Raw genomic sequence first — 18,489 nt, 5'->3', positions numbered from 1 at the left:
CCTCTCTGGTTTGGAGTCTGGTGAACATTTCTGCTTGGCAGAGGATCCGAGGTCTGAGCTGAAGTCAGTGGCTTTGGATTATTTGAAAGAAATTAGATAGAGATGGGGGCTTCCCAGGTGGCGCTAGTGGTAAAGACCTATCGAAGCAGGAGACTTAAGAGACACAGATTTGATCTCCAGATCAGGAAGATCCCCTGGCGGAAGAAATGGCAACCCACTCCCGTATTCTTGCCTGGGAAATCCCATGGACAGAGGAGCCTGGTGGTCTACAGTTCATAGGCTCACAAAGAGTCGGACACGACTGAAGCAACTTAGCACCCATGCACAAGGATAGAGACGACTTAGTATGGTCTTTGTGTTTGTTGGGGGAGGGTATGACTTATTAATAGAAAGGGTTGGAATGGGCTGAGCTGGACTTTTCATACTGCATACAAAATGCATTGGTTTTAATGGCCATGATGGGGGTAAGAAGGAGAAAAAAAAGCAGAGCTGAGGGGAAAGGGCCTTTACATACAGGATGGATCCAATAGGTGGGCAAATTTAAACATTTTATATATATATATATATATATATATATATATATATATATATTTAATATCCTTTAATACTTAAAGTATAATAACTTGGGTATGGCCAGCTAGTCTTGATCTTCTCTTAAGGATTAAGCTGTGGAGATGAGTCCAGATTGCACTTGAGAAGCCAAAGCTAGCCACCAGGAGGAACCCTTTTTGAGCGAGGGGTTGAATGAATATCATTAGTGACAGAGGGTAGGAGGAGAAATAAGTGGCCCTAGGGCACTAAGGCCGGAGAAGGCAATGGCACCCCACTCCAGTACTCTTGCCTGGAAAATCCCATGGACGGAGGACCATGGTGGGCCGAAGTCCATGGGGTCGCTAAGAGTCGGACACGACTGATCGACTTCACTTTCACTTTTCACTTGCATGCACTGGAGAAGGAAGTGGCAACCCACTCCAGTGTTCTTGCCTGGAGAATCCCAGGGACGGGGGAGCCTGGTGCGCTGCCGTCTATGGGGTCGCACAGAGTTAGACACGACTGAAGCAACTCAGCAGCAGCAGCAGCAGAGCACTAAGGCAGGATGTGAGGAGGCTCTGAGTATGAATAAGGGGGCTCAGGGGTGCCCTGTACCCTGTGAGAGGTGTTGTGAGCTGGGTCTATATGGAGAACCAATTCCAACATGCCCTCTCTGGGTATCACAGCAGCACCCTCGCTGGCGGACTCAGTCCTCTATCCTCCCCCTTGCCAGGAACTTGGCAAGGTCTCAAGCACTGGCTTCTCGCCCTAGCTTCCTGTTGAATTCAGTACCCTCAGCCACCACCTTCCAGGACTTGAACTAAGAACACTTTGGCTTCCTCATCTCTGAGCTCCAGGGCCCAGGGCAGGCCTGGTCCTACACAGATGTAGGTGAATGCTTTGGGGACCATGTGAGAGAATTCCTAGCTGGGCAAGGGCATCAGAAAGTACCTTAGAGAGAGTATCCAGGACAATATCCTAATTTTGCAAAGGATGTCAGTGAGGAAGCCCAGCCGTGGGACGACCCTTGCCCGAGGTTCCTGACTCCACTACCCCAGGGTGTCCTGCACACAGCCGAGTGAACACCAGATGGCTGCAGAAGCCCACACATCCAGCCCTGGGCCCTTTGGCCACCCTGACACCGCTGGATCCCTCAGACACTCAGAGTATTCAGGCAACAGGCCTGCCTGTCTCCCTTTCCCATTCATCCTGTCCCGGGCCCAGCTTCCAGCCTATTCTCTGCTGACTTTTGGCTCCATTCCCTTTACCCTCCAGCCCAGCCTCCATCCTCCAGTGCATCCTTCTCCTGTCTCTCTCTCTGTCTCTTATCAGCACAGATTTACCATGCTAATCATTCCCACCTCTGCCTTGGCTGAGTCCGAGACTCAGTCCCCAACTCCAGTTCCAAGCCTTTAGCCAGAGCCTCGAAGGACCAGCGCAGGAGCCAGACAAGCATTCATGCAGCCAGCAGAGCCCAAGAACAAGCACTAGACCGTGGGTGGGTAGCAACCGTGCACAGCTCCGTGACAGGGAGCATGCAGCAATGGGTCGCTGTTCCATAGCAACCAAACAAAATTACATAGCAATCAGTGAGCTCATGTGACCGAGAGACACAATGACAAGCTATAGGCCACGGCCAGGGGGCTGTGGAGTGTCGTAGCATAGCAATAGACTCAAGCCACACAATGATATCACACAGCCCGGCGTAGAGGAAGGCATAGCCATGAAGCACGGCAGTGGGCAAAGACTGCAGTATGTACCCTGTAGACGCGGCCACGGAATGTGGAAAGACACCTGACCGCACTGGAACACATCTGGGTGGCCGTGGCACCGTTGCAGGTGTGTGACTCCTGGGTGTGCCGTCAGGGAGCGGTCAGCAGTGGCGGAGCCTGGGGGCCAGCGGTGGGCACACGATTGGCTGTGTCCCTCGGCTCTCAGCCGCTATATCTGAACCTGATTCCAGGAGTCATTAATCTGTGTCTGGTCTTGAGCACACCCCAGAGCCCAGAAACAATTCTGCCGCTGATTTCCTCCAGAACCTAATAGGAAATTGAACATTTTCTGGAGAAAGGATCACCTTGGGAACAGAGAAGGGAGTGGAGGAGACCAGGGCCTGTGCCCCCTCTTCCAGGAGGATACCACTGATGCTCCCCGCTGCCCTGGGCCTGCCTGTCCCAACCCCACACCCCCTTTCCCTTACTGGCCGCGCTTGCCCTCGTGTGCCCTCGTGTGCCCTAGTGTGCCCCTGGATCTGCCTTCAGGGCAGTCAATTCTTCCTCCCTTCATTCAAGACACCTGATTTTGACGCAGGCTTTCCAAGTTCCATTCTGTCCAAGAGGTGCAAAGCTCCAGTCCTGAGTGGACCCACGCGGGTCAGGGCCTTGTGGGTGTGGCCTTGGGTCCAGAGTTACTCCTGGGCAGAGCTAAAGAAAGCCTTCACTTCCCTTCTGAACAGCCTAGGGAGCCTTCTTTGGAAGAGGTAGGCTTTTGAGTGAGGGTGAAGAATGAGATATTAAGAGTCATCCCAGGGGACTTCCCTGATGGTCCGGTGGCTAAGACTCTGAGTTCCCAATACAGGGGGCCCGGGTTCAATCCCTAGTCAGGGAACTAGATCTCACATGTTACAACTAAGACCCAGCACAGCCCAATAAATAAATAATTTTTTTTAAGCCATCCCAAACATGCTAACTCTTCAGACTCCAAACAACTGGTAAGCATTCCCTGCTCGCTCCCTAGACACCCTGAGCCCACCTCCTGCTGAGCCAGGCAATAGATGAGGGGCCCCACTTAGCCTCCAGATAGAGCAGCTCCACTCACTGGGGCTTGTAAAACCCTTGTCATTGCCCAGATTTCTGTTCTACAGCAGCTCCATCAGCAATTTCTCCAACCAGCCAGAAAAAAAGAACTTGCCCCAGCGCCAGGTGCCCAGCCGGGTGCCCAACTGTGCAGGGGCCTGGAAGGTAGTGGTGGGGGGTGGGGTGGGAAGAGGCCCAGGCACCCAGCTCTAGGAGTTCCCAGCAGGTAGGAGGGGCAGAGTAGGTACACAGTAGCTGGTAAATATTTGCCCTTTTCTCTGTCTCTCTCCTCCAGTGCCCCCCCAAACCATGCCCCCTCTGTTTCCTTCCCTCCTCCTTTCCTCCACTGCTCAGAGGAGATTTGTGGCAGACCAGAGGGCCCTCATACCAGCAGATGAATAATTGACGAGGGTTGTTTAAAGATTCAGAGGAGTTTTTCCAACCTCACCGCACTAGAATAACTTATTTCTTTCATTCTCTGTTTGAAAGCCTAACCCCCTCCCTTCATCTTTCCCCTTCCTGGTCCCCACATGCCTGCCCCGCTCTGAGCATCACACTTCTGTTTCTCTTCCTCTCTTGAGTCTGCTGAACTCCGAACGATCCCTTGATCTCCGCCTACCCCCGTTTCCTTTGTGTCCCCTTCCCCAGCTGTCCCCATCCCCATTTAACCTGGTAGGTTGACTTCAGCTCCTCTAGACGTCATTTCCCCAAGACAAAGGGCCCCATTTCAAGGATGAGGTAAGGAAGGAAGGCGGCAGGCGCTGTGGCTTCTCCCAGGTCACACAGCTGTGGAGGTCGGGGCTCGGGAGACCCGAGCGCAGACCTCCCAGGCCAGGGACGGCTTCCTTCCCAGCCAGGCAGAGAGGGGTTGGTTCTGCTGTGCCTTCCCAGGGTGGCTTGGAGCCCTTTGTGTCCCTGGGCCTTGATTTCTCCCTCTTACCTGCCTTGCTTGCCTCTCAGGGTCAAATGGAACTGGTGAGGGGCCTTCAGAAAGGGCTGGCGTGTAGCAGAGACACCTGTGAGCCTGGGCCTGCGAGTCTGCCTGGCATGGCCTTTGTGGAGTCCAACTGTCCCTGTTTTCCCAAGACTGAGGGATCCCGGGACACAGGACTTGCAGTGCTAAACCGGAGTCCCAGGCAAATCGGGATGGGGTCATGACGTGGGCGCTCCCCTGCCCCTGTGCCAGCCCTGCTCCTTTCAAGGTAGTAGTCCCCTCAGCCCTCCACAGCCATAGGACATATACCCTCCATCTGTCAGCCCAGCGCCACACTGTTCCCCACATTCACAGCACTCTCGCCTCCTCCTTGAAGTGACCTTGAACTCTCTTCCCTTCTCTGGGCCCCAGTCCCTTCCTCTGTCTGCAGAGGAGGTTGGAGCAGATGTTCCCAAGCCCCCGGGAGCCCCTGGGCTGTGACTGGAGCCTTGGTCCTGCCCCCAGGCTCTGGCCCGGGAAGAGGACTGCAGACTGATGAGGTTCAGCACCAACCTCGGCTCCCCGGGCACCATGTGGTAGCAGGTGATGGGTCCTGGGTAGGAGGCAGCTGCCAACACTGGTCCCCAAGTACGGACACCACGCACATCAGCGGCAGCTAGTAGCCGGAATATCAGCTCAGGTTGTGAGCGTCACAAGGCCAAGAGCCTGGGGTCAGCCTCCAGAAACCAGAGTGACATGGAGCCCACCCTGGGAGGCAGACTGCCCGGTGCTGAGAGTCTGAGCCCCACCCAGATCTTTGGTCCACAAGAGGGAGGAAAGATACGAGAGAGACAGATGGGGACAGAGACAAAGCACAGCCCGCTGGTGCCCCCTCAGCAGCCTCCAGTCAGATGGCCCTGACTCAGTGCCCACTGTGGGCCACCAGCTGTGTTCCAGAAACATCACTGTCACCCCATCCTTCCTGCTCCAACACCCCAGTCTCCGTAGTCCCGACTCCACTGCCCAGTGCCCGTGGTCCCATTTGCCAGGTCAGGCTTCTGTCCCTGTCACTCTACGAGCACCCCTGTTCTGTCCACCTGGCTTAAGGCTCATTTAAGGATACGTGTTCATCGCACACGGGCACCAGATCCACTCCCATCCCGAGCCCAGCTCCTGCAGGTAGAAGGTCTTCTCAGGACTCCAGCCCGCCTCAGCTCCTCCCCTGCACTCCTGCAGCCCGAGTGGTAAGCCCTGCATGCTGGCACTTGGGGGCTGTCTAAAAATAAATCTTGTGAGGGTGCAGCAGTCACAGCTCCCGGGCTTGGCTGAAAGCCGTCACCAGCTCCACTCCGCTTCTTCTCTGTCCTTCTCTTCCTCCTCCAGTCCCTACAGAGTGAGAGAGGAAAAGGTGCTTACCAAGCATTTGAGAGAAACAAGGATCTCATCCTATATGCCTCTGTTATCTCCCTCTGCAGACCCCTCCTCCCCTCCTCCTCTCAGCTGTGAGCCATCTCCACCTCGCAAGAGCTGTGTGACCTTGGATAAATCACTCCACCTCTCTGGGCCTGTCTCCTTGTTGTTAAGTGCAAGAAATCCACCCCTTCCCCACCCATACACAACCTCCTGAGGCTGTAGGGAGGGTTAACCAGAGAGTGGATGACAGTACAGTGCATTAGAAACTGTAAGGGGCTGTCCACTTTACAGAGGCTTATATAGTTACTGTGTTGGTGGGGCTTTTGGAGCCAGAGAATGAAAGGGGGGAGGCACGCATCTCCCAGGCCTCCCCACTCTGACCCCTTCTGCAGAAGGGCTGTTCCCAGACCCCTGACCCACTTCTCCCTCCTTCCCCCCATCCCCGGCATCTCCCCGGTGGGCCATTCTCCTCCTCCATCCATCACCTGGGACTAAAGAGATTAATAAACGAGACTCATAACTCAGCTGTGGGATGCAGCAGATATTTACAGCTTCGTTTCAATTTGCAGAGAGATTAAGTGTTTGTCGATTTATTGTCTTGGTGTGTGTGTGTGTGTGTGTGTGTGTGTAGCTGAGCGAGGCCCCCTGCAGGCTGGCTCCACCTTCCCCACTGCACATACTCTCTTACTTGTGGGCTCACTCCCTCCCACACCATCCCACACCCCTGTCAGGCCCCTGGAGCTGCTGGGGAACCCAGGGTCAACCAGTAGCCAGTCCAGGGAAATCCACTGGCCACTGGAGTGGGTTTGTTTTTCTAACTAACTTGACCAAAGTGGTAAGTGGCTTGGCCACAGAAAAGGTCCCCAGGGCCCTTGGAACCAGGGTTTTAGACAGGACAGGAGAGGGATATCATCCTTAGATGATTTATAAGGGCCCTTTCTGGGCTGCCCCCAGCCTTGTCTCTCCCCAGAGAGCAAGGGGTCCACAGGGCCAGGTAAATGTACTCTGGAGCCCAAGCCTCGCAGTCTAGACCAGTCTTTCAGTATCCAAGACCTCAGAATTCCCTGCCCAAATGGACCTGAGCCTGCTTCTGAGGCCTGTGCAGGCCTCTTGCCAAAGTCTATCCTCCCAAGATCCAATACTTTTGGGGCTGCACCCATAAGCCCAGGAGATAGCTGTTTATCGGGGAGTGTGGGCACCTGCTGGTAGCCTCTATTTATGCCCTTATCCTGGGCCTCACAGATATCAGGGGCAGACCTAGAGATGGGGAGGCATGATTCCATGGAGAAGGCCCCCAGCCTAACTGGGAGGAGCCTGCAGAGGCCAAGGGAAGTGAGCCAGCCTGGGTAGGTGAGTGAGAAAGCAGCGCTTCCCCAGGGACTGCAAAGGGGAAAGAGCTCTGCCCTGAGTCTGAGCAGGGCTTGAGGAGCCAAGACAAGGGCATGTGGGCACAGGGAAAAAAATGTCAAGCACTCCCCCACCCCTACATCCCCTGAGCCACTCCCCTTCCCAGTGGACTTTGCAGTCAGGCATATGAACTCACTTGTTCATTCATTCACTCATTCATTCATTCAACCAGGTTTTTGAGCATCTACTCTGTGCCAAGCCCTGTTATCTCCCCCTGCAGACCCATCTACTCATCTGCGCAGCTATAACAGGTTTGAGTCATGTTTCCACCACTCAGGAGCTGTGGGACCTTGGAAAAGTCACTCCACCTCTCTAGGCCACCTCATCTGTTAAAAGGAAGGAATCCTCTCCCCCTACCCAACTCTTGAGGCTTTTGAGAGGATTTATAAGAGTGGATGGCGGTACACGGGAAACTGTAAAGGGCTGTCCACTTTGCAGGAACCTTATTAATAGTCACTGCATTCATGGGGTCCTTCCAGATGGAGAGAGAAAGAGGGAGGTGGCACAACTCACCCAGACCCTCCCTTCTGATCCCTTTCCAGAAGCTTATCCCCAGGTTAAGTGACAGTAACATGATAATAGTGAAGTGAAGTGAAGTTCGCTCAGTCGTGTCTGACTATTTGCGACCCCACAGACTATACAGTCCATGGAATTCTCCAGGCCAGAATACTGGAGTGGGTAGCCATTCCCTTCTCCAGGGGATCTTCCCAACCCAGGGATTGAACCCAGGTCTCCCACATTGCAGGCAAATTCTTTACCAGCTGAGCCACAAGGGAAGCCCAACATGATAATAACCCCCTACAAAGGTCCCTATCCTCAGGAAGCCCAATTCCACAGAACAATCGTTGTTCAATCGCTCAGTCATGTCCGACGCTTTGTGACCCTATGGACTGCCCCATGCCAGGCTTCCCTGTCCTTCACCATCTCCCTGAGTTTGCTCAAACTCATGTCCATTGAGTTGGTGATACCATCCAATTATCTCACCTTCTGTCGTCCCCTTCTCCTCCCAGCACCAGGGTCTTTTCTAATGAGTTGGTCTTTTCTGATGAGACAGAAGAGACACATCAGAATTCACAGGAGGAGAGTATGTCCAGGGCTGGGGAACAGTCGGCTCAGGGGATTGTAGGAGCACAGAGGGGAGTACACCTAGCCCTAACCCCACTGCCAGGCAGGGCACATTTCATAGAGAATGCCAGGTAGGGCCAACAGATGGCACTGCTATCAGGAGCTGTTGGTATGGAAACCATGGTGGATTATTGATTTGTCAGTAGAAGAGAAGTGTAGGTGAGTGAACTTGTTCCTGCAAGAGCAGTCTGTTGAGTGGCGATGACATGTGTGTGTGTGTCCCTATATCCCTCAAGTGGGACCCTGGCCTAGTATCTCACCAAGAGGTCCTGTGGAGCCTTTGGGCTAGTCTCTTCCCTCTCTGGACTTAAACTTCTTTATCTGAAAAATGGAAATTGGCCAAATCAGGGCCTAGCCCCAAGCACCCAAGAACTGGGCTCAGAGAGGGAGAGGATGAGGGGGCCACTGGGAAGAGAGGAAATTAACAACTGAGAGAGCACCGGACGGGAAAGGCATCTAAAGGCCTGGGGCCCAGTTTCTGTTCTGCCACTAACTGGAGGAGACACCCTGGCTGACTCCTTCCTTCCCTGGGCCTCCGCCTCCCTCCTCTGTGGAGTGAGAAGCCTGGTCTTCATGATGTCCTCCTTCATCCCAGCAAACAAGGCAGACGGAGGGCAGGATGGCCTTCTGGCTCGCTCCTTAGTGAGACGGCTCTTGCTGCCCTGTATCACTGTCCAACTCAGTTCCTTGATTAAACAGTGGGTGGGTGGGGCAGGAGTGCAGCTCTCTCTGTAAATAAAGCCTAGATGATGAGGCCATAAATTGCTGAGCGCTCCAGTCATCGATTGCAGAAGGTAGGAGGGGACTACAGAACCAGGGGAGACTGGGAGAGATTTGCTAAGCTGGGAAATGGGACCCATCCCTTTCCACAAACAGCCAGCTTAGCCCTCCTTTTAATACTACTAATTATTCCATCAATCTTTTACTGAGTTCCTACTCTGCTCCCATATCTTTGTCATAATCTTATCTCATCCTTGCACCAATCTGATCAAGGATGTACAATGATCATCCCCATTTTCCAGTTGGGAAAACTGCTGGAAGCTCGATAACCGTCTCGGGGCTGCAGGGTGAGACTAAGGGAGAGCATTCATTGGTCCAGCGCAGGTCTGGGTTCTCCGCCCAGGGCCTGCTCCTGCAGCTGCCTTGGCCAAGCCTCGTGACTCAGAAGTCAAGGGCCTGAATCATCGTCTTCCCAGCCTGTCTGGGTGGGAGGACTGCCTTGGTCTCAATTAGACTCCAAAACAGAGCTCTGTGGCTGCAGGTCCCCTCCCCAAGCCCACCCCAAACCCTTGAGAATACATGTGGAGATCTATACATCACATTACCTATATCCCAAATAATCAAAACTTATAAATCAAGCCGGACCCCCTAACTCTTATATACATTCTATTCTTCTATCTCGACAAATATCATGAGAAACGCTGGACTGGAAGAAACACAAGCTGGAATCAAGATTGCTGGTAGAAATATCAATAACCTCAGATATGCAGATAACACCACCCTTATGGCTGAAAGTGAAGAGGAACTAAAAAGCCTCTTGATGAAAGTGAAAGTGGAGAGTGAAAAAGTTGGCTTAAAGCTCAACATTCAGAAAACGAAGATCATCGCATCCGGTCCCATCACTTCATGGGAAATAGATGTGGAAACAGTGTCAGACTTTATTTTTCTGGGCTCCAAAATCACTGTAGATGGTGACTGCAGCCATGAAATTAAAAGACGCTTACTCCTTAGAAGGAAAGTTATGACCAACCTAGATAGCATATTCAAAAGCAGAGACATTACTTTGCCAACAAAGGTTCGTCTAGTCAAGGCTATGGTTTTTCCTGTGATCATGTATGGTTGTGAGAGTTGGACTGTGAAGAAGGCTGAGCACTGAAGAATTGATGCTTTTGAACTGTGGTGTTGGAGAAGACTCTTGAGAGTCCCTTGGACTACAAGGAGATCCAACCAGTCCATTCTGAAGGAGATCAGCCCTGGGATTTCTTTGGAAGGAATTATGCTAAAGCTGAAACTCCAGTACTCTGGCCACCTCATGCGAAGAGTTGACTCATTGGGAAAGACTCTGATGCTGGGAGGGATTGGGGGCAGGAGGAGAAGGGGACAACAGAGGATGAGATGGCTGGATGGCATCACTGACTCGTTGGACGTAAGTCTGGGTGAACTCCGGGAGTTGGTGATGGACAGGGAGGCCTGGCGTGCTGTGATTCATGGGGTCACAAAGAGTCGGACACGACTGAGCGACTGAACTGAACTGAACTTATATATGTTAATAATATACGTCTTATATATGCATATCTTAGAAACAACCTCAGAGGATTCTCAGATTCTACCTTGAACCCTGGCAACATGGGGAGCACAGCTCCCAGCCCCCGCCCCTAGTGCCCCCACATCACACAGGAGGCACCCCCTTTCCTTTTCATCGGGCTGTTTCAGCCCCACACCCTACGGACCCAGTGACCATGGGAGACCTTTCACCTGTATGAGAGTGCACTGTCCCCTTTAGAAGGACAGGCATTTGAAGCAGGAGGGGATTCCAGGGTCCCCTGTACCAGGGTGTGGTCTAGAGTGGTACTCAGACCCTGCATGGGCACAGCCCCTCGGCCCATCAGCTCCTCCCACCCCATGGGGAGGGTTCGGCCCTAGGAGAGCTGGAGTAGGACTCCATATAAGACACAGGGCCCAAGGCAGGGCCCTTTTTTGTCCAGGGCAGAACTGTCCCTCCCCCAGCTCAGTGACTCTATTAGGGTGGGCTTCTGAGCTCAGATTAAATGCTTTTCAGTACAATCCAATTTCCTCCCGATGTGGACTAGAAAAGCCCAGTTCATGCATGTGCGTGCGCACACACACACAGACACACACACACTACACTTGGTGTTAAATATCCAATCAGGTCCAAAGATAATAGAGAAGGGCCAGTTCACTCCCAGTTTAATCAGATAAAATGCCCATTCATCGCTCCTCCAGCCTCAGCCCTCCCCTCCTCAGCGCTGCAGCCAGGACCGAGCAGACAGGGCGGGAGGGGCGCAAGGGGAGGGCTGAGAGGCCGGCGGGAACTGTGGGAGAGGAGAAGGGGTTGAGTAGGTGGGCTGTGCCTTTAAATCTTCAAGGAGGGGGGGCAGGTTGCCCACAGGGGACTAATTATCCTTCAGCCTTCAGCCCGCTCTTACTCAAACAGACAAAAGGGGGCTCGAAGCCCTGGTGGCGCTAAGCTTCTGCGGCAGAATGTTTTTTTTTTTCACCCTCAGATATGCAAATCCACCTTGATGTGTGGACACTGGGGATGGCCAGATAGTGGCTCAGGGATTTTGAAAGGCCAGCCAGGGCACGGGCCTGGCAGCTGGACCGCCTCAGAGGACTGGTGTGGGCCACTGGCAGCATCTCACGGTCCCTGAGTCCTGCTCACTGCTGGAGGAGAGTCTCCTGGAGGCCAAGATGAAGGCCCCTCCCTCTCACCTTCTTTCAGAGGCGGGGGCTCCTGTGGAGTGCCGGAGGGGCTCCCTCGGGAAGCCAGCTCAGGGTCCAGGAGCCAGCAGTCCAGATGGAACTCTCCTGTACACCTGAACCCCTCCGCCCTGGCACAGAGCCACCCAGCTTGTTGCTCCCTAAGCCTTCCACAGTTCCCTTACCTGCTGCATGAGCCCCTCAGCCTGATGACCCCTGCGACCTCTGAAGCCTGTGCCCCAACCCAGAATATTCTGCCCACACCCAACCCTACTCATGCTTGCTCACAGCTCAAGGCCTTTGCTCCTCTGCTCTCTCTGCCCACATTCTGGGGAGCCTCGATAGATGCTCCATAAATGGGTCCATGGATGCATAAAATGTCCCTCCTAAGCAACCACGTGACCTGGGGAGACAACAGGTCTGGATCAGAGATAGGAAGTTTGCTTCCCACTCAATACCCAGCCAGCACCTTATAGGAACCTGTCTTTTCAGCTGTGAAATGGGATAGTGATAATGCTTACGCTAACGATACAGACTGGCTTTAAAAATCCCATGGTGCCTGGAAAGGGTTCTGTGAGCTGTGAAGGGGCTTGAGTGCCTTAATATTCACAGCAGGAGGTGAGGAGGACAGTATGGGAGAGTTTGGGGAATGGGGGGTGAGACCAGATTTCCTCTCTCTCAGCCCGTCTAAGACCCTCATATCAGACTACATAGCCACTCCCTTGGGGAATCCAGTCCCCCACTGTGTATGGATCTCTGCCTTACCCAATCCAGACCTTCCCAAATCCTCTGGAGAGCGTAATCTTACTGCTGTCTCAGCAGGAGGGACTTGGGACCTGGCATTAGACATGGGAGGGGAGCTGGCCCTGAGGCAGGACTTGTGCTTGGAGCAAGTCTGACTAGTCAGGATTTGAACCTGGGCCTTAGCTGGCCAGGGGCATGGGCACCCCAAGAGACTGGGTAGAGAGGGAGCCCTCAGCAGCGCCACCACCCACCTCTATCACCCCATGAAGCCCATCCCCTCACTGCTGCCTAAGTCTGTGAGCACCAGGGCCTGGTGTGGGGTGGGTGGGATTCCCAGGATGGGGAGGGGCCAAGTCATGAGGGCAAGGTGCCTAAAAGAGGCTGGGTCACCAGTCAAGTGAGAAGGAGTTTTGAAGGGACCCACTGCCTTGTGGTTCAAGCCTCTGAAGGCAAAGCGTAACACGGTTGTCCAGAAGCACCGCCCAGGAGGCTGAAAGCAGAAACACTGTGAAGCTAGGGGATAAGCCTGGAGCCTGGCAGAAACGGAGCCCAGTGTCTAGCACTTCTGGGCTGGCTTGCAGACAGGAGAGGACAACCAGCCAGAAAGGGTCCAGACACTGAGGGCGTGGGGCAGACAACATAAAGCTTTCTTAAAAAGAAACTCGATGCGGCTAGAGAGGCAGAGATAAGGTCGGTGAGCTCCCAGGGGTGGGGAATTACACCTGCCCATCCCCAAGTACCCTGGGGTGTTGCCCAGGCATGCCAGCCTCTCCCAGAAAGCCCTGGGAGTCTGGCCCTTGGGCACATCAGGTCCAGGCATTTGGAGTAGAGGACCTGGCTTTCCAGAGGTTAAGGTGAGCTCAGGAAAGAAAGAAGAGAGACCCCACCTCCAACTCCTCCATCACCCCAGCCCCTCCCCATTCACTGTCCCTCTCTCAGCTCCAGATTGTCTCAGCCCCCCTGAATCATGCAAGAGGTCCAGACGTCCAGCCTGGGGCTCCTTCCTGCGCACCAGAGACCTGGCAGGTAGCCTGAGGACCTCTCTCTACTGCAGTCTGCTCCAGTTTGCTTCTGGCCTAGGGAGGGGACACTGAATGGGAAGCGGTGGACACACATGCCTTCACAGAAATGATGAATTGTGCAGGGGAGGGGTGCTGAAAATGAAAGTCTAGAATTCAGGTGTGGAGCACGCTAATAGAAACAAATGATGGTCTACTAATAATCCCAACTCCTCTAGCCAAAGACGACAGAGAAGGTGGGTGGGGACCTCGGGAAGTTGTGCTTGGGAAAGGACAGGAAGGATTCAGGCTCCCGTTGGGTGATTCAGGGGAGACTTCAAGGACAGAGGGCTTTTCTCTAGTCAGATGCTCTCAGGAGGGGGGATAGTTCTATAAGCAAGGATTTTAGTGATTCTCACCCCGGAGGCGGGGAAACGACGAAAACGACAGCTGTTCTTGGTAAAGAAGCAGCGGGCACCTGTCTTAGCCAGGGAAGGCTGCAGTCTTGTCACCCTTGTGGCTTGGGCAATGTTCACATTTCAGCTGTGTTCAGACACGATTACGGAGTGTCTTGCTGGTCAGAGAGTAGCCTTGTATGATGCTGTGAAATTATGTTCAATAGGAGAACACCAAGGTCCAGCTGGGTGTGCCGGGCCAGCTCCTGGCATGCAAGGGGCTGCTGCCTTTTTTCTCGGTGGCTTCAAGCAGCGTGACCAAGAGGAGAGGGAAGGGCTGTGTTGCACATGCACTGGTGCCAGGCCTGGTGCTTGACTGTGACAGACACTGCCCACCTAGTCTTCACCCCAGTCCTGTTCCCACTGTACAGACGAGGAAACTGAGGCTCAGAGTGGCCAAGTGCCTGGCAGAGCCAAGAGTAACTGGCAGGCGAACCCTGAGCTCCCTGGCCTCAAAGTCTCTTCTACCCCGCTGCCTTTCGTCTGGAGGCTGAACCTCTGCCCACTCTTTGGGGCCTGGGACCCTAAGTCGTGTCCCCCTAGGCATCCCAGCTGGGCACCTCTTGCTGCAGCGGCTCAAGCCGCTGTCACAGTCCAGCCGGAGTGTCAGCAGCCGCCACGGCTCAGGCTGGTCCCCTGTGCCTAGAGGTGTGAGGGGTAATGAGGCCCCGTAATTAAGGTTTCTGGAGACACGGCCAGGAGATTTATAGACAGGCTTTGTCAATAACTGTGCTAGCAACTGCAGACCCAGAGAGACATCGATAAGTGCTCGTTACAGCTTCTCACCCGTCCTCCCCGCCCCCCTCCATCCCTCCCAGGCCTGTCAGCCTGCCTGTTCACGGCACCTATGTACACAGGCTTCGCTCAATTAATCTGCACTTGTTGGCACCATCTGTTCTTTTCATGTGTCCTTATAGGGAGCGTGTGGGTCCTGCCTCCCTGCCAGACGTGCTCCTGAGCAGGGCCATGGCTCCCCCTCAGACTGGAGCTCCACAGGCAGGGGCAGCGTCCCCTCCCTCAATCTAGGACCATCCCCCTGAAGGTAGGACCAAGTCTTCCTTTTCCTTCATCTCCCTCCCCACCTCTAGCCCCTCACCCGGTGAGCCGATGAGCCGGGCCTGACCTGCGGTCCTTGCAGATCCCCTCTGAGCCCTCCCCCACCAGGCAGGGCCTTGGTCCTCCCATCCCAATCAAACTGTCCCCCAGAAAGCTGGCTGCCCCGGGGGGAGCTGAGAGGCAGAGCCTGAGGTTTTCAGGTTCCTGCTCTAAGAAGAGGGACATCATGGAGCCACAGGGTGGGAGGGCGCTGAGAAGTCACGGCCAAGTCTGCTTCCTGTGAGGTGAGATAGGGCTGGCCTGGTGGCTCCAAGATGTCAGGATAGGTGGCCCACCCAGAGAAAGGGCAGCACTCTAAGTTCACCTGCCGGAGGCTGACTGCCCATCATCCCCAGGTTCTCAGCAGCCAACATCCCAGCGCAACCCCTTCAAGGCCACTCTTTCCTCCAGAAGGTCTCGGTCCTTCCAACTCTGATAGACTGTTTTCCAGCCCCCCACATGGATCCTGAAGCAGCTGGCTTTCCCAACCCTGATGAGCTATGAATGCCAAGCTGGCTCTGCCACTGAGGTCTGTAGGAGGAAGGGCAACTCCCTGCCCTCTCTGGGCTCTGGTGCCCTCTGCAGCTCGCTGGGCATGGTTACAAGGCAACCAGGTCTTATTCTGGGAAAAGTGTGAAAGTGTTAGTCGCTCAGTCACGTCCGACTCTTTGCAACCCTATGGACTGTAGTCTGCCAGGCTCCTCTGTCCATGAGATTCTCTAGGCAAGAATACTGGAGTGGGTAGCCATGCCCTTCTCCAGGGGATCCTCCTGACCCAGGGATCAAACTGGGGTCTCCTGCATTGCAGATTCTTTACTATCTGAGCCACCAGGGAAACACCCAAAGGTCCTGGGAAATTCATCGTCAGGCTTGGTGCCAGCATCTAGCTCCAGCCCAGCCCACCTCTCTTGACTATGATGGGCTTAGACCCCAGCCTGGCATTAAAGTCCCCATGACTGGGCCCTGCAGTCACACCAGCCTCATCTCTCACCACCCCTCCTCAGCACACATCCGGACTGTCTGCCCTTCAGCCAGTGTGCCAGGCTGCTTCTCACCTTCCCTCCTTTGCTCCTGTGGCTCCCTCTGCAGGAACCCACCCCTTCCTCACTCCCTTCTCACCTGACACACTCCTACTCACCCTTCAAAACTCGTTTCAGCTCCGGGATACCCTTCCTTTACTCTTCTGCCTGCATGCATCCTGGGGTGAGGAAGGGCTGGCTGAGGGGCTCCCCCACTTATGCGCTGACCATCCTGTGTATCATATCACACTCTGCTTGCTGCCACATCCACTACAGGCTCCCCGGGGACAGTACAAGCCCCAAGCCTCGGTCACATGTGTGTCCCTGGTGTGCAGTACGGGCCTGGTCAAACAGGGCTGCTGGGCAGTGTGTTGAATAAATAGGCCCTAGTGTCCTTATCCCAGGTTGGAGAAGAGAGGTACTCAAGCCTCCCCCACAGATGGGGGGCTATGCCCTGCCTTCTCCCTGGGCTGCCTGCTAATAGAACCCTGGAGGCCTCAGAGGGGGCTATGGATTCATTAGGGCCCAGTGCAGTGCCCCACCAGGGAGGCACCCAAGGAGGGGGCTCTACCCAGCTTCCCACCCCCCTCCCCCAGCCCAACCCAGCTCCAGGCCCAGCACAAGAACCCTGTGTAGATGTTGGTGTTAGAGTCATAGTGAGTCCCCTGCCACAGCTTCAAGCTTATCCTGCCTGGGCACCTGGAGCAGGGATTTGCCTGGGTGGCAGAAGGGGAGGGACGTATGATTCACGGCTTCCATGTGTATTTCAGACCCACGGTGGCATTTCTGCCAGGAGAGGCTTTTAGAAATGGAGACCCACACCCCCTTGGCATATGCCGGGCCTCCAGGTACTGGTGTCTGAGGCCCCACACAGCCCGTGTCCAGCGACACAGAGCCCGGGGTGCCCACAAGCCCCCTCCCAGGCTGAAGCAGAGGCCCATAGCTTGGCAGGGTCCAAAGAAATATGGCAACGATCCAGAAACCGTGGGACAAACCACCTCAGTCCCAGTCTCCTCTTCCGTGTGTTGATGTGCTTTATTGCAGGGAAGGGCAGCGCTCAGGACAGCCTCAGAATGTTGGAGCCACTCTTGGAGCCCGGAGGGTGGGGGGAGTAGGTCAGGGTGGGTGTTATGAGACCTCCAGGCTCTGCTCTAAGTTCCCCTGAGCTGGGAGCAGGGGAGCCCTAGGCCCTGCAATGGCAATATCCCAGCCCTAGTCAGTAAGGAAGTGGGGAGCATAAGCCCTGCCTCGGGGGACCCAAAGGCCAACTGAGGACAGGAGAGCCAGTCCCAGGGTCTGGGCAGGTGGTCAAGAGAGTGGACTCTGGAGCCATCTCCTCCACTGGGACAGGTTCCTGCTGCACTGCCCCGCTCTGTAGAATAGATGTCGTGGCAGCTGCCTCACTGGGTTCCAGAGGGGTAAGATCAAATTCATCTCTACAAAGTACTTAGAACACAGCCTGCCCATGATGAGCGCTCGGGTCTGGTTCAAGCTCTGGAAACTCACCAAAGGAAGCTGCCATCCCTTCTCGCCAAGGAGAGTGGAAAGGCTTTGTCAGGAGGGAGACTCTTTAAGAAGGGATCTGCAGAGATAGGGTGAAGGCGCCTCCATCTTGCCTGTGGAAGAACTGCAAAGGCTCAGAGGAGAACAGAACAGAGCCTCTGTTCTTCCCCCAGCCTTGGTTCTGAGACCATAGAAGCACTCGTGGAAGGGGAGCTGGGCTTTGAGGCTGGAGAGGGCAGGGCCAGGGCCACACTGGACCTTGACCATGGAGTTGGGTGAATAACTCCTGCCTCAGTGCCACCAGGCTTCTCTCTTCTTCCCTCAACTGCCTCCCCACCCCAGCCTGGTGCCTACCCTGCTTTCCTGGAATCCACAGAGGAAGGACATCCCACAGCCCCACAAAGAACCCTAGAATTCCCCTAGCAACTCTCTGCCATGCCTCACCATGCTTTAAGGAGTAGGGGGCTCCTCAGCACCCATTCTAGGGATGAAGTGACTGAGACAAGGCTTCAAGGGGGCAGGCTCAAGTCTTTGGGTCCCACTTCTTCCCACCTGCCAGCATCCCACATTTACGGGGTCCAGTGATGGACCCCTGAGGGCTCCACTCCCGCCTCCCACCAGAGCAGACTGGAAGACAGCCGTGTCTGGGGCCTGGCTGAGCTCAGCAATGCCTCTGCATGGTGCATTATTGATGGGGCTTCTAATTGTGCGTTTCCCAAAGTCTACAGGCCTTTGATGAAAAATTCATGGCACGCCCGAGGATGGGAGCAGATTCAATCGATAGGCAGCGCAGCAGGCGTGGGAGCCCAGGGCCCCTCTCAGTGAGGGGGCGGGCAGCTGAAGGCCGGGCTGGGAGGGGGTGTTACTCTGGCTTTGCCTGTATCCCAGGCTTCTGCCCCAGGATCTTGGGATGGAGGTGGGTGGAGATGGGAGACACAGCAGAAGGCAGCAGCCCGTTTCCCCTGCGGGGAGGCTGAGGGGCAGGATCAGGAAGGTCTAGGCCCATATCTGGGATGCCATCTGAGAGGCTGGTGCTGCCCAGAGAGGGTG

The 18,489-nt window shown here is 54.8% G+C and overlaps 1 long non-coding RNA gene across 1 annotated transcript in view; it reads right to left on the bottom strand.

Annotated features, from left to right (window-relative positions):
- Positions 1–628: 628 nt before the first annotated feature.
- Positions 629–18,489, bottom strand: part of LOC112443152 (uncharacterized) — a 31,406-nt gene continuing 13,545 nt past the window's right edge. Inside the window, exon 3 of the long non-coding RNA XR_003031435.2 lies at positions 629–5,625. This is a non-coding gene — a long non-coding RNA (uncharacterized lncRNA). The remainder of the gene's footprint in view (positions 5,626–18,489) is intronic.

The sequence above is a fragment of the Bos taurus genome, chromosome 21 (assembly GCF_002263795.3).
Source record: "Bos taurus isolate L1 Dominette 01449 registration number 42190680 breed Hereford chromosome 21, ARS-UCD2.0, whole genome shotgun sequence".
Lineage (NCBI taxonomy): Eukaryota > Metazoa > Chordata > Mammalia > Artiodactyla > Bovidae > Bos > Bos taurus.
Note: the sequence above shows the minus strand (reverse complement) of the source record. Positions and strands in the feature narration are given on the sequence as shown.